Below are 17,453 nucleotides of genomic sequence, written 5' to 3' on the forward strand. Positions count from 1 at the left end.
CATCATTAACACGATTTCGATTATCGTCACATAAATTAGAAATCGAAAGAGGTCGTTATAATAACATAATACGCGAAATAGAAAATGTAAGTTTTGCAATGGACACGCTATAAAAAACGAGTATCACTTTCTTCTTGTTTGTCCTTTATATAGAGAAATTAGAAAGGAACATTTAAAACCATATTTTCAAAGGTGGCCAACGTTAAATAAATTTGACTTTCTAATGCAGTCGGCAAATAAAAAAGACATTTTAAACCTTGCTAAATATATTTTTAATGCTAATGAAATGCAAATAATATAGACAATCAGTTATTATTGTTAACTTTTACAAGACATAGCCATGTTAATTGATTTTTTCATTGAATATGTTTGTATAATTTAAATAATTCTACAATTTCCTCATGTTACAGTTGATGATATAATTTTATTAATTACTGCTGTTTTACTGTTTTTTGTAAACTTCTCTTATTGAATCAATGTATTGATATTATTATACACACTGCGTAACTTTCTGTTTTTGAGGCAAAAAAGCATTGTATTATGCTTATATGCTAATAAAGGTGGTTGTTGTTGTTGTTGTAATATAGCGGACCCTCTTGATATTTTTCGGCCGGGATTTTCAAGAATCTTTAAATAAAATTAATTTATCAATAATTTAAGGTAAATAACCTTTCATATAATTATACATAATAACCTCTTTGAAAATAAACAACAAACGATGAATGTTTTGAAAACCATTTTATTTGAAGTATGCAAAGCCGAAAAATATCAAGAGGGTCCGCTATATACGCTTAATTGATATGTTTCTAGAACAAAATATTTCAATTTATTCCATAAAAAAATATATAATAATTATGTCAAAGGAAATTAAATGGCCGGTATACGCGGTATCTAAACAAAAGCATAAGCGCCAAGACCGTAGTATCAGTTCGGTGCGTTAAGACCGCGCAATACTTTCTTCTGTCTTCATTCCTTACTTACTTTCATTTTTAAACCATTTTTTCTATCGTATACATTCTACATAATAATTCTATTCTCCTTAGCAAGATGTAATTTTTAAAACTGAACTCCAAATATAAACGCTACAAATTGGTATAAAGTACGATGTCAACCTAGATTCTAAAACTCCAAACGTTCGGAGCATTATGACCGCGCGCTACTTTCGTACAAATTCATTCCTTATTTACTTTCATTTTTAAACCCTTTTTGTTTCAATCCTATACAGAATTCTATTCTCATAAGCAAGATGTAGTTTTAAAAACTGAACTCCAAATATAAACGCTACAAATGGGTATAAAGTACGACCATGTTTACCGTAAATATAGATTCTAAAACGGTATATTTGCAAAAGTTAAAGTTATAACTCGCCGGGCTGCCCAAATTAGAAGTAAAACTTCATATATATATATATATATATCTGTAAACTACGAAATGTAGGCTTTCTAATGATATATAATTTCTCAAAATCGGCCGAGAAATAAAAGCAAAATTAGAAAAAAGACGTTAGTGGGTACATCAAAATGTATAACCTCGGCGCTTCGATGTACGCTAATCAATAGCTACTGGTCACGTGACAAAGTATCGATAAGGTTAAACGCGCGGGGGTAAAACATAAAATGTTTATTTCTCGTGTTTAACTCGCTATAAATCCATTAATAACAACGGAAATATACTAAAAGTTATATTTTTTGAAAGAGGAATTAATAAGCAACAAGATAACGTATAAACCAATAAAATCGGATGATTAGTTTTTGCATAAAATTGAATTTACTACAGTAAGGGTCATATACTCGATACAACTCCTGTCAATGTACCCTCCGTGATCAAATGCAAAGAGATTACGGTTACGTTGATAGTTTCCATATCGGGCCTTTCCAATAGCTTGGTGGCGCTCGATTCCCAAGTATATAATGGCATGCAAATTGGCATGTTTGGTCACTTTTTCTGCAGATGCGAGCGGGATCACAATCAAAGTCAAGAAGGCTTGAAAGGCCCAAAGTTGCTCACCGAGATACAATGGAACTGACCTTTTCTGTGCTAACCAAGATGTCATTAGAACAAATTTTCTAACCAACTATCATGAAGAGTGAAAAATAAATTCAACTTTTGAGAGTTCTAACAAGGTTTTACCATAACCATAAAAGGATAAATTCCCGCCCCCTGGCGGCCATGTTTTTCAACAGACTGGAACCATTTTCGTACACATCCAAGATATCATTAGAACAAATATCCTGACCAAGTTTCATGAAGATTGACTTTAAGAGTGTTAACAAGTTTTTACTATAGCCATATAAAGAAAAATGCCCCCCACCCCCCCAACCGGAACCATTTTTTAACTGACTTATCGGACAATGAATGTGGCCTCTAGAGTCTTAACAATGTTTCACTATAACCCTTTATAGCGCTATAAGGAAAAATGCACAGACTCCTGACGACAATGTTTTTGTTGATAATATCATTGGGACTAATCTTCTGACCAAGTTTCATGATGATCGGACAATAAATGTGGCCTCTAGAGTGTTAAAAAGGTTTTACTAAAGCCATATAAGGCAAAATGCCCGCCCCCTGGCGGCCATATTTTTCAAGCAACTGTGACCATTTTCGAACTCGTACAAGATATAATGGGGGCAAATCTTTTGACCAAGTTTCATGATGATCAGACAATAAATATGACCTCTAGAGTGTTAACAAGGCCAATGTTGACGCCGCAGGACGCACAACGCACAAAAAGCCATCACCAAAGCTCACCATGAGAACATTGTGCTCAGGTGAGCTAAAAATTGTAAAGTTATTGAGAACAATTTTGTTGTTATTTATTTATTGAAAAAAAATCATTATTATGTTATCTTTAGTCAAAGTTTGTGAAATATGTCTTAAATTGAATAATGGTACCATTTACTGCTAGAATGTGTTGTAAAGTTATCATGCCTGAATTGCTGTCTAGTAAGCCCAAGTTTTGGTGCAGGCCCTTTTCAACTTTGAGGCCCAGGTTCAATCCTCACTTCTGTCGTATGTGAGTTTGGTTGGTCACGATACTGGACTGGTGCCAGGTGTCTTGCCCCCCTCATCCCCCCTGGACTGGTGCCAGGGGTCTAGCCCCCTCAACTAGTGACAGGGGTCTTGCCCCCTCACAACCCTAGACTGGTGCCAGGGTTCTTGCCCCCCCCCCCTCACCCTGGACTGGTGACAGGGGTCTTGCCCCCTCATCCCCTTACCATAGCACAATACCATATCAAAATTGAATATCTTTCAATATCAAAAATCAACAAAGGTGGCAAGGCTGCAGTCAAGCTGACTACTGTAAGTCGCGTTTCCAAGCCATAAAAGTAAGTTAATACTTGTATGAAATTTAATAATTTACTTAATCACATTAGATTAGAATCAGATCACTTTGCTTGCTCAATACCATGTGATCCTTGCAAATAAATCTCAAAGCTCAGTCTATACTGAAACCACAATTGACAATATGTGCTTTGACCAATCAAAATTCAGGATTAGCTTGGCCTACAGGAGTTTTTGGATGCCCTTTTGAAAACGATCATGATAAATAGTTTTGTTCATGTTATTTTATTTCATCTGTTTACATTTAAAACACAAAATAACAAGAGATGTGTTTGTCAGAAACACAATGCCCCCTATTGCGACGCTTTGAAATAAAATTTCAATATATCATTTGGCAGGTTAAGAAATTATCTCCCTTTTAAAGCCTATTACTTCCCTTGGTTTGTATTTTTTACTTTTGACCTTGAAGGATGAACTTGACCTTGACCTTTCACCACTCAAAATGTGCAGCTTCATGACATACACATGCATGCCAAATATCAAGTTGCTACCTTCAATATTGCAAAAGTTATTGCAAAACTTTAATGCAAGGTTAAAAGTTTTGAGACAGAATGATAGAATGCCAGACAGACAGGCCAAAAACAATATACCCCCAATCATACGATCCGGGGGCATAAAAATGTCTAGTCCAAATGATTGGCGATAGTAAATATTGGCCCATTCAGAAATTGCTGACAAAATTTACCAAAATTATACTGATATACATCTCTTACAGTTTTTTGACTATTTGCAAAGCAAATAGTTATTAGTAATACCACAAATCCAAACTATGTAACAGGGTTAGTAAAAAATCTGGTGGGGCAGGTCCTGGATGTAGTAGAATTTGGGCAGACAAAATATTCTAATTCCTTCAATTTTTGTCTTGAATTTTTTTCTCTAAGATGTTCTTCTATGAATTTGTCTAACACCTTGTTAGTTAATTTTTCAAAGACCATTTTTAGTGAAAAATCGTTGTTAGAAAATACAACAAATTTCGTTCGTGAAACAATTCTGCAAACATGAGGGTTTTTTTAAAACGCATATGGGAAACGCAGACAATTTACAATGTACCGGTAGGTTACGTTGAAAAATGCACTGTCTTCTACAGTGGGTGCATTCAACAGCAATTTACTTTCTTAGAAGCTGCGAGACGGTATGTTTTTTATTGCAATTATAGGAAGAGGACAGATTCATCTTCAAAATGATACCAGATTCAAAATAATTGATACGTCAGAAGAAAATAAAAATGCTTTGAAAGTTGTCAGTTTTGTAATGGACGCTTTGGGAATCGGAATTAGTGTAATATAACCTCCAACCTTATATTTATTGTCTACGGTTTTATGTATGCGTTTCAGTGACTGCCCAAAAGCAAAATTGCTGCCACTTTGACAATGTGTTTCTTGCAAATACTCAATTGTAATGTGTTTTAAAACTTTAAACACATTGTTTTAACTCTATATTGGACTTAATCCTTGTTTATGCGAAACAGCCAATAATACCTAAATCGCTCAAACGTTACGAATAGAGTAACAGTTGTAATGTGCATCGAATTAAGTACGATTTCGGTACGAGTGTTGTGTCTGTAAAGTATTCAATGGAAAGCAGTAAATGTATCAAGTCTGAAAAGAAAACGGATGGTTGCATAATGGTATGTGTGGAATAATGTAATTCTATTTTTAACTAGAGCTTTGTCACAGACGTGACATATACCCCCACATGCTGCATTGACACAGAAAATTTTGCATGCTGTCTTCACAAAACAAGAAAAGCTAATTTATGGCGATTTTTAAGAATTATTATGCCATTATCATTTATGGCCATTTTGATCTTTGAACTCTTGTACAGAGTCATTTTAAAATCTCACAATGAATTACATAGTTATGGCCCGGACAAGCTCATTTATGGCCTTATTTGACTTTTTAACTCAAAGTGTGACCTTTACCTTGGAGATATCAACGTAATTCTTTCGCATGACACACCGTCCAATGATTGTGAACAAATGTACCGATTTATTTTTAAATCTCACAATAAATGACCTAGTTATGGCCCGGACAAGATCATCTATGGCCATTTTTGACCTCTGAACTAAAAGTGTGATCTTGACCTTGGAGATATCAACTTAATTCTTTCGCATGACACACCATCCAATGATTGTGCACAAATGTACTGAGTAGTTTTAAAATCTCACAATGAAGGACATAGTTATGGCCCCTACAAGAACATTTATGGCCATTTTTTACCTTTGAACTCAAAGTGTGACCTTGAAGATGCAGATATCGACGTAATTCTTTAACATAACACACCGTCCAATTATGGTGAACAAACGTGCCAAATGATTTTAAAATCTCACAATGAACTACATAGTTATGGCCCCGACAAGCTCATTTATGGCCATTTTTGACCTTTGAACTCAAAGTGTGACCTTTACCATGGAGATATCGTTGAATTCTTTTGCATGACACATCATCCAATAATAATGAACAAATGTGCCAAATGATTTTAAAATATCATAATGAATGACATAGTTATGGCTGGGACAAGCTCATATATGGTCATTTTTGACCTTTGAACACAAAGTGTGACCTTGACCATGATCAAAGGTAAATCATGGTCATGTACCATAAGCAATTATGATCCTAGACCAAGTTCAACTAGAGCTTTGTCACAGACTTGACGTATACCCCCACATGACGCATTGACACTGACTATTTTGCATGCTGTCTTCACAAAACAAGAGAATCTAAATGGTGATTTTTAAGAATTATTATGCCATTATTATTTATTGCCATTTTGACCTTTGAACTCTTTAATTCTTTCGCATGACACGCTGTCCAATGACTGTGAACAAAATTAATGTACAGAGTCATTTTAAAATCTCACAATGAATGACATAGTTATGGCCCGGACAAGCTCATTTATGGCAATTTTCACTTTTGAACTCCAAGTGCGACCTTGACCTTGAAGATATCAACGTAATTCTTTCGCAAGACACATTGTCCTATGATTGTGAACAAATGTACCAAGTAATTTTAAAATCTCACAATGAATGACATAGTTATGGCCCGGACAAGATCATTTACGGCCATTTTTGACCTTTGAACTCACAGAGTGACCTTGACCTTGGAGATATTGACGTAATTCTTTCGCGCGACACACCATCCAATAATGGTGAACAAATGTGCCAAATGCTTATAAAATCTCACAATGAATGACATAGTTATGGCCCGGACAAGCTCATTTATGGCCATTTTTTACCTTTGAACTCAAAGTTTGACCTTGACCTTGGAGATATCAATGTAACTCTTTCGCGCGACACACCAGCCAATGATGGTGAACATTAGTGCCAAATGATTTTAAAATTTTACAATGAACAACAAAGTTATGGCCCGGGCAAGCTCATTTATGGCCATTTTTGACCTTTGAACTTAAAGTGTGACCTTGACTTTGGAGATATCAACTTACTTCTTTCGCGCAACACACTGTCCAATGATGGTGAGTAAATGTGCCAAATGATTTTAAAATCTAGAAATGAATGACATAGTTATTGCCCGGACAAGCTCATTTATGGCCATTTTTGATCTTTGAACTCAAAGTGTGACCTTGACCTTGGAGATATCAACGTAATTCTTTCGCATGACACACTGTCCAATGATGGGGAACAAATTTGCCAAATGATTTTAAAATCTCACAATAAATGATAAAGTTATGGCCCGGACATGCATTTGACCTTTCTTTGAACTCAGAGTGTGACCTTGACCTTGAAGATATCGACGAAATTCTTTCGCGCGACACACCGTCCAATGATGGTGAACAAATTTGCCAAATAATTTTTAAATCTCACAATAAATGATAAAGTTATGGCCTGCAGATGCATTTGACCTTTAAACTCCAAGTGTGACCTTGACCTTTGAGATATTGACGTACTTCTTTCACACGACACACCGTCCCATGATGGCGAACAAATGTACCAAGTTATTTTAAAATCTAACGATAAATGACATGGTTATGGTCCGGACAAACTTTCAGTTTAAAACACACTAAGTGACCCCGTGACCTAGTTTTTGACACGGCATGACCCATATTAAAACTTGACCTATACATCATCTAGATACAACTTGTGACCAAGTTTGGTGAATATCGGATGAAATTTTCGGGACAGACCGACAGACAGACCGACAGAGAGACAGACCGACAAAGTGACTCCTATATAGCCCCCATTACCAGTAATGGGGGTATAATTATGGCCCTGTACCAAAAGCAATTATGATCCTTTAGCATGGTCAATCATGGTCCTGTACCATAAGCAATTATCATCCTAAACCATGGTCAATCATGGCCCTGTACCATAAGCAATTATGTTTCTGAACCATGGTCAATAATACTCATGTTACAATTCAAATCATTTCCCTGTACCATAGCCAAACATTATCATTAAGTATTCGAAAGGTTTATATTCTCTGGTAGAAAAATGGAATCATTTCTTTAACCATGGCAATTTACGCCCTTATTTATTGGAAATGATGGACCTTAAACATGGCTGATCATGGTCTTAAACCATGGTCAATCATTATTCTGAATCATGGTCAATCATTGTTTTTACCAATCATCATTCATGGTCCTTAATTATGGCTGATCTCTTGACATAACTTATGGATTAATTATGTTACTAATACATCAATTACCTAACTCAGAAAATATTATTTTATAACAGTAAATCATCATAACAGGGGTTTAGCTAAGGAAGAACAGCAAGGGGCCTCCTTCTATTTGTATGCCCCACCCTTTTTGATTTGTCAATGTTCTGGTAAATACATAAACACCTCACAAATTTGTATCGGCTATTGGAAATTTAATAGACTCACATAAAGTTTTACTTGATATTAACATCAAATTATTTTTCATACATGATAAATTGATGCTTGACTATAAATACTTCAGAGGAAACAACATCATTAAGTCACTTAAAAAAGTACAAAGTTTAACATCAAAAAAAAAATTCAGACAAGAGTTCCGCGGTCGGAAATGACCGCATTGAAGCCGGATTTTTGATTTAAATGACAGGAAAGTACCTTTCGTGTTTTTGTCAATGCAATACTTAAATTACTGAAATATTGTTCAAAGGTCAAAATGAAATGTAAGTACTTTTCAAGGCATGAGCAAACCTTGTGTTATGTTTTGAATGCATGCATATACATGAACAACAATAACATTTAAGGTCACAAATATGAACTTGAATTGACAATTAGGAAAGTTTGATCTCAATTTTTTTATTAGCAAATTAGTAACATATTGTTTGAAGTTTCCATCAATTTCATTATCAAAGTGTGCTTGCAAACCTTCATGTCAAGTTTGAAGACTCTATGTCCAAGCATACCAAAGTTATAACAATTTTAACATTTTAACATTTAAGGTCACAGTGACCTTGACCTTCAAATGAATGACATTGAAATGACCAGTGGTCATCTTCTAGTACTGGCCAATCTTTATTTCAAGTTTGAAGACTCTAGGTACAAGCATACCAAAGTTATAACATGAAATAAGAACTTTAACATTTTTACATTCAAGGTCACAGTGACCTTGACCTTCAAATGAATGACCTTGAAATGTCCAGTGGTTACTTACTAGTTCTGGCCAACCTTCATGTCAAGTTTCAAGACTCTAGGTCCAAGCATACCAAAGTTATAACAACTTTAACATTTTTACATTCAAGGTCACAGTGACCTTGACCTTCAAATGAATGACCTTGAAATGTCCAGTGGTTACTTACTAGTTCTGGCCAACCTTCATGTCAAGTTTCAAGACTCTAGGTCCAAGCATACCAAAGTTATAACAACTTTAACATTTTTATATTGAAGGTCACAGTGACCTTCACCTTCAAATGAATGACCTTGAAATGACCAGTGGTCATCTGTTAATCCTGGCCAACCTTCATGTCAAGTTTGAAGACTCTAGGTCCAAGCATACCAAAGTTATACCATGAAATAAGAACTTTAGCATTTTTACATTCAAGGTCACAGTGACCTTGACCTTCAAATGAATGACCTTGAAATGACCAGTGGTTACTAACTAGTTATGGCCAACCTTCATGTCAAGTTTCAAGACTCTAGGTCCAAGCATACCAAAGTTATAACAACTTTAACATTTTTTATATTGAAGGTCACAGTGACCTTGACCTTCAAATGAATGACCTTGAAATGACCAGTGGTCATCTGTTAATCCTGGCCAACCTTCATGTCAAGTTTGAAGACTCTAGGTCCAAGCATACCAAAGTTATACCATGAAATAAGAACTTTAACATTTTCGAGCACCTGCCACCCCGCCCGCCCCCCCGCCCGCCCGACAACATCAATCTATAAGCCGAGATTTTTTCGAAAAAAATCCGGCTAAAAAGAGGTCAGATAATTTAATGACTTCACAGGAAAACAAATAGGATTGGGCTGTCTCATAGGGGGTTCAAACCTTTCCTTAACCAGATTCCAAGAATAAAGAGAGACAATGGGTCGCTAAGGATGTACTCTATTCAGTAGTTGAGCAAGTGGTTCAAGAACTAATACAAATATCAAGTGATTAGCACGAAAATGGTGTAAGTACTCAGCATTTCAATGACACATGCCTTAGACAAAGGAAAACTTTCAAATATCGTTACCAGTCTACCATCAGAAAGTATTATTGCAATGTCAAAATAAAATTGATGTGAAAATTTAATCATTGTATCAGTAGTTTTGTAGCAATGTCGGCATCAGTTTGTTAATACCTATGTGAAATAGTAAAAAGAAAGCCACATTCACAGATAAATGCCCATCAATTACTGTAGGTCTTGTTTTAGGTGAATATTGAACTGAGTGTCTTTTTAATTTTTCGGCGTAAGCTGTATTAAGCCAGCTTTTCACCCTGACTTGACCTTTGTAAGTGTCCAATAATACTCAAATAAAATTTCCCGCGGCTAGGTACGAATGAATACACTTCATTTATCCCATTGGCTGATTTGAGTACAACACCAGAACATTGGAAACATATCCGCGTCTTTGTAACACTGTTTTACTGCATGAAACAATTTTATCTCTAATGAAAAGGCTCAATAGATAGAACAGTTTTACAATCAATTTTCGACATAAATACAGTTTGTGCGTTCACCTTTTATTTTCAGAGAATTACCAGCGCAAAAGCGTTTATACTAAAGGCTATGTTGTCATATTTAGTACTTACTTGCATTGCATTTCAACCCGCGAGGTTTCGGGTCAATTCGCGGCCATTTGTGAAAGTCAGAGTTTATATACAGTTCATCACCGGAGTTCGCAGAAGGGGTTGCGATCATTGTGTTACACCGGTCTTACTGACAATAACGTAGTGACTGTAATGCATTGCATTCCAATCCGCAGGGTATCAAGGTCAGTTTGCGGTCAGTTGCAGAAATCTTTATATAAACGCCGTCTCGTAAACTTTGTGCACTTGAAGTCTGTTTTGATCAGGAAGATACTAAATAAAGATATTTGGCGATATTATTGTGGTATGTCAATCATCGATTTTTAATATGGTTTCAACATTTGCATGATAAGGACCAATTTTGATAAAATTCATTAGAAATATTTATCCATTTAGACCAGTTTATTGAGCATGAACACAATAATTCACTATACTATAATTATGCAATTAAATAAGATTCGAGTATTGCCGGCTGACCTATATGCACTCGTTTATTTTCATGTTTCTTGTGTTTTTCTATTCTGTAAATATAGATATCTGAGTAATAATATCACATAAAGCAAAATAAGCCACGAAATCTGGCGCAACACCCCGTAATTGATCTGCTTGTGATGTAGCTAAGAACTGCGCAGAAAAAAGGCATCCGCTACTTTTTATCTCATAGAGATAACTTTTGATCGTTCATAAACATCGACCACAATCAACGCCGTATATCTTTTTTAAAGATATTTCTTGTTATATTTGACCTCTGACCTAGGGACCAGGTGCATGCTTGTGCCTTTACATCTTTAAAGTATGCTTGAAACATAGACCAAGTTATTTCAAAATGCTATTTATGCTTGAGACTATGTTTTGACCTTTGACCTTAGACTGCAACCTTGATCTTTGATCTATGGAAATGGTTTTTGTGTATAGGACAATAGTATGCTTGTATATTCTTCCATTCAAAAATCCACCCCATGCTCAAGACCATGTTTTGACCTTTGACCTTAAATTGTGACATTGACCTTGGGGCCTGGGTCATTCATGACACACTCCATCTCTCATGTTTATCACCTCTCCCAAGTCATACCCGCCTGTACACATGAGTGTTTGTCACCCAAGCACTCCCGCAATATGGTTGTTGTTGTTTTTCTAATGGGCATATACAAACAACTTGAGAAATGAAGCTTGGATGAGTATGGTGATTGTAAAGGATCAAACTTAATCATGACATAGGTAATCACAATTTTATACTTAGTTAACCGTCATTAAAATACTCATGATAAAAAGAGGTTTGTTAAATGCAAGAACAATGTCATCATTCTTTCAACGACCATTGAACAGCACTTTGTGAGGAATTTACATAATGTGATGTGCTAATATAGGACGACACTTAACGCACATGCATTAAACCCCCTTTTCACAGAGCACGTCTCATGTCATTAAAACAAATTTTTCATGATGATTGGAAAAGAGTAACTCTAGAGTGTTAGCAGGGCAACAGATATGGATAATTTTTAACATTTTTACTATTTGTATTTGACAGAAAACGAATTTAAATTCAAAATAAATTGTACAGAAAACGATCATGAAAATGGAACAAGAGCTGTCAGAGGACAGCGTGCTCGACTATTCGAGTGCTTGACAGTATAACGTAAGCCATCATGGGGAAATTGTTCATATTCAATAATTTAATAGACGATCTTTCAAAATGAAAAAAAGGGAAAAAAAATGTTGTTGTTTTTTTTTGGAAGGGGGGGGGGGGTAGGCGGGGTTAAGAGGGGGTATAATGTGGGGTGTGGTCATTTATTAGATGATCTTTAAACAAGAGCTGTCAGAGGACAGCGCGCTTGACTATTCGAGTGCTTGACAGTATAACGTTAGCCATCATGGGGAAATTGTTCATATTCAATAATTTATTAGATGATCTTTCAAAAATAAAAAAGGAAAAAAAAAATATTTTTTTTTTTTTGGGGGGGGGTAGGGGGGGGGGGGGTGAGAAGGGGGTGAGAGGGGGGTATAATGTGGGTGGGGTAATTTATTAGATGATTGTTTAAAAAAAATTGGGGGGGGGGGGTAGGGGGGGGGTGAGAGGGGGGTATAATGTGGGGTGTGGTAATTTATGAGATGATGTTTAAAAAAAAAAAAAAAAAAATTGGGGGGGGGGAGGTTGGGGGGGGGGGGGAGAGATTCTGGGTAGGGGCGTGGGGTATTGTTTGGGCGGAATCCATTATGGTATTCAGGTAAGTGTTGTTTTGTCAAAGTAATAATAAAATGTGATAATAAATAAAGAAGTCATGGCAATTTAAGCAAAATGTTCAATTATCTAAGTGTAAAAGGGGCCATAAGTATGTCAAAATGCTTGATACAGTGGTCTGCTCTTGTTTATAGGTTAGGGTCATGTTGGGTAAACAAGTATGCAACATATAAAAGCAATATGTCAATTGATATAGGAAATATTTGGGGTAGTACGCAAACTTTAACAAAGATTTATCAATAATAAGCATATTCTAAATATAAGGGGCAATAATTATGACAAAATGCTTGACAGAGTTGTCTGCTCTAGCTTATAGGTTGGGGTCATGTTGGTAAACAAGTATGCAAAATATGAAAGCAATATGTCAAGGGAAAAAGAAAATAGTTGGGGTAGAACGCAAACTTTAACATTTGCTGCATATTCTAAGTGGAAAAGGGGCCATAATTATTACAAAATGCTTGATAGAGTGTTCTGCTCTTGTTTATAGGTTGGGGTCATGTTGGTAAAGAAGTATGCAAAATATGAAAGCAATATGTCAAGGGACATTGAAAATATTTGGGGTAGTACGCAAACTTTAACATTTGCTGCATATTCTAAGTGGAAAAGGGGCTATAATTATTACAAAATGCTTGATAGAGTTGTCTGCTCTTGTTTATAGGTTGGGGTCATGTTGGTAAAGAAGTATGCAAAATATGAAAGCAATATGTCAAGGGACATTGAAAATATTTGGGGTAGTATGCAAACTTTAACATTTGCACGCTAACGCCAACACAAACGCCAACGCCAACACAAACGACGACGCCGGGGTGAGTAGGATAGCTCTACTATATATATTTCATATATAATAGTCGAGCTTAAAATGAATTGCAATTGATTTTTAGTGAATTTCCTCCATACCACTTTCGATTTGAATAGTATATTGTGACCTTTAGTGCGACCGTAATATTTGTAGTAAATTTATATACACAGGTTTGGGCCAGTGTCTATTTAAAACTTTACTTCTGCTGTAAAAAGTTCTTACAAATGTAGGCTGCTTAGCGCGGACATGCAACGAATATTTCATGAATTTTGTGCGTGCCAAATATTTTGCAATTCGTTACGCGATACGAACTTTCAAGAAAAGACATTACGGAGAGTATACTTTCAGATTTAAAAGCGTGGTGAAAGCTTCTGGTAATTTTGGCTCAAAACACCGTGGCAATTCCATGTCTGAAAAACAATACCATCGTGGAAAATTATTTTCACTGTTGTGTTGTCGATGTAAAGATTTTGGAACTGCGCCTTGAAACAATATATCTCATTATCATCCATGATTTGTCAATAGACAATTTATCAATAGTTGCAAACAATGATTGACAATGTGAATTTTTTACGACTTTATTATTTGAATTAAGGATTGCTGAAAATTATCAATGCCCAAAATTAACAGCTCATCTCATCCAAAAATATAGCTCAGTTTTTATCAAATGGTCAAAAAATAATGGACAGATGGTTTTGATGGAAACAAGGATATCAGTAAAACTGATGGATGCTCCCCAATGATGCTTTGTTGATATATGGTTTAACTGTGTGGAAAAAAGGGTGTGACCTTGAGAAAATGTATTGTTAGCCTCTGTGACCTTGACCTTGACCCCAGTGACCTTAAACCTCATCAAAAAGGTAGAGGTTCATGCAAGGTACCTACATCCCAAATATATAAGAGATTGGTCAAATATTGAAGGCGCTATGAGAAACTGTAACCAAAGTGTGACTTTGAGAAAATCTATTATTAGCCTCAGTGACCTTGACCTTGATCCCAGTGACCTAAAAACTCATCAAAAGGTAGAGGTCCATGCAAGGTACCTACGTGACAAATATGGAAGAGATCGGTAAAATATTGAAGGCGCTATGAGAAACCGTAACAAAAGTGTGATGGAAAATCTATTATTAGCCTCGGTGACCTTGACGCCAGTGAGGTCAAACCTCATCAAAAGGTAGAGTTCCATGCAAGGTACCTACATGCCAAATATGTTAGAGATCGGTAAAATATTGAAGGCGCTATGAGAAACTGTAACAAAAGTGTGACGGAAAATCTATTATTAGCCTCAGTGACCTTGACCCCAGTGAAGTCAAACCTCATCAAAAGGTAGAGGTCCATGCAAGGTACCTACATGCCAAATATGAAAGAGATGGGTAAAATATTGAAGGCGCTATGAGAAACTGTAACAAAAGTGTGACAGAAAATCTATTATTAGTTTAGGTGACCTTGACCCCAGTGACGTCAAACCTCATCAAAAGGTAGAGGTCCATGCAAGGTACTTACATGCCAAATATGGAAGAAATGGGTAAAATATTGAAGGCTCTATGAGAAACTGTAACAAAAGTGTGACAGAAAATCTATTATTAGCCTCGGGGTAAAAGATTTCACTCAGATGGATATGCACATTAAATGGCTCCAATTTCCATACCAAGAATTGTTATATAAAATACACACATTTAAGCACAAACAGACTAGTTTACTGACGTACTATACATGGGATTTTCCAAGAAAAATAACAAAACACACAATCAAAATTCAAGGAAATTAGCCAGCCATCCACAAAAAATTAATTGTATAAATAGTTTCAGTTTGTTTTGCAGTGGCAATTTCCTGTTGCAACTCGAAAATAAAACGTTTATGACAATTCATCACTTAAGAGAACAAAAGCATGTCAAAAGCTCATTTTCTGTCAAACTTTTTAGCTCACCTGAGCACAACATGCTCATGGTGAGCTTTTGTGATCGACTTATGTCCGTCGTCCATCGTGCGCCATCAACATTTGCCTTGTTAACACTCCAGAGGCCACATTTATTGTCCAATCTTCATAAAATTTGGTCAGAAGAATGGTCTTAATAATATCTTGGATGAGTTCAAAAATGGTTACGTTTGGTTGAAAAAAAAGGCTGCCAAGGGGCGGGGCATTTTTCCTTATATGGCTATATATGGCTATAGTAAAACCTTGTTAACACTCTAGAGGCCACTTTTATTGTCAGATCTTCATGAAACTTTGTCAGAAAATTCATCCTAATAATATCTTGGATGAGTTCAAAAATGATGCCTGTTGGTTGAAAAACATGGCTGCCAGGGGGCGGGGCATTTTTCCTAATATAGGCTATAGTAAAACCTTAATAACACTCTAGAGGCCACATTTATTTTCCGATCTTAATGAAACTTGGTCAGAAGATTTGTCCCAACGATATCTTGGATGAGTTTTAAAAATGGTTTTAGTTTCTTTAAAAACATGGCCACCAGGGGGCAGGGCATTTTTCCTTATAAGGCTGTATATGGCTTTTGTAAAACCTTGTTAACACTCTAGAGGCCAATTTATTGTCCAATCTTCAAGAAATTTAGTCAGAAGATTTGTCCCAATGATATCTTGGATGTGTTCAAAAGTGGTTACATTTGCTTGAAAAACATGGCTGCCAAGGGGCGGGGCATTTTGCCTTATATATATGGCTATAGTAAAATCTTGTTAACAGAGGCTACATTCATAGTCCGATCTTCATGAAACTCGATCAGAAGATTTATCCCAATAACATCTTGGATAAGTTCTAAAATGATGCAGGTTGGTTGAAAAACATGGCCACTACAGGGGCGGGGCATTTATCCCTATATGGCTATAGTTAAATCTTGTTAACACTGTAGAGGTCACATTTATTTTCCGATCATGAAACTTGGTCAGAAGATTTGTCCCAATGATATCTTGGATGAGTTCAAAAAGGGTTTTGGTTGCTTTAAAAACATGGCCACCAGGGGCAGGGCATTTTTCCTTATATGGCTATATATGGCTTTAGTAAAACCTTGTTAACACTCTAGAGGCCACATTTATTGTCCAATCTTCATGAAATTTTATCAGAAGATTGGTCTCAATGACATCTTGGATAAGTTCGAAAATGTTTATGTTTGTTTGAAAAACATGGCTGCCAAGGGGCGGGGCATTTTTCCTTATATGGCTTTAGTAAAATCTGGTAAACACTCTATAGGCCACATTTACTGTCTGATCTTCATGAAACTTGGTCAGAAGATTCATCCCGATAATATCTTGGACGAGTTCAAAAATGATGCCGGTTGGTTGAAAAACATGGCTGCCAGGGGGCGCGGCATTTTTCCTTATGTGGCTATAGTAAAACCTTGTTTACACTCTAGAGGCCACATTTATTTTCCAATCTTCATGAAACTTGGTCAGATTATTATTCCCAATAATATCTTGTTATCTCAGGTGAGCGACTTTGGGCCTTTCAGGCTCTCTTGTTTTAATTGTTAAAAAAATAGATGAGCTAATAAAATGACGAATAAACTTTCAATCATCATCATAATCATCATCATCATCAGCAACAGCAGCAGCAACAGCAGCAACAGTAGCAGCAGCAAGAGAAGAAGCATCAACAACAGTAACAATGTCAGCAACATCAACAACAAAAAATAATAACCATCACTACAGTTCTCAATATCACTTAACTTTCAAAATTAATCACTACACCATACCAACAATTAGTACTGTCACATGAACACAGCCGTTAATCACGGGCCCCACCTCCTTTTTGCGATACATTGATAAATGAGTCAATGCTACTTTCTTAATTCAATCCTAATGAAATATAATAACAAAGTAAAGTCTACATAATTACAAAGAAACATGTGTTGCAAAGAGATTGTGAAGATTTCTGTTAT

General features: G+C 35.9%; 1 protein-coding gene across 14 annotated transcripts in view; it reads right to left on the bottom strand.

Moving 5' to 3' along the window:
- Positions 1–17,453, bottom strand: part of LOC127843146 (protein RRP5 homolog) — a 124,450-nt gene that overhangs the window by 20,849 nt on the left and 86,148 nt on the right. The window lies entirely within an intron of this gene.

The sequence above is a fragment of the Dreissena polymorpha genome, chromosome 8, assembly GCF_020536995.1.
Source record: "Dreissena polymorpha isolate Duluth1 chromosome 8, UMN_Dpol_1.0, whole genome shotgun sequence".
Taxonomy (NCBI): domain Eukaryota; kingdom Metazoa; phylum Mollusca; class Bivalvia; order Myida; family Dreissenidae; genus Dreissena; species Dreissena polymorpha.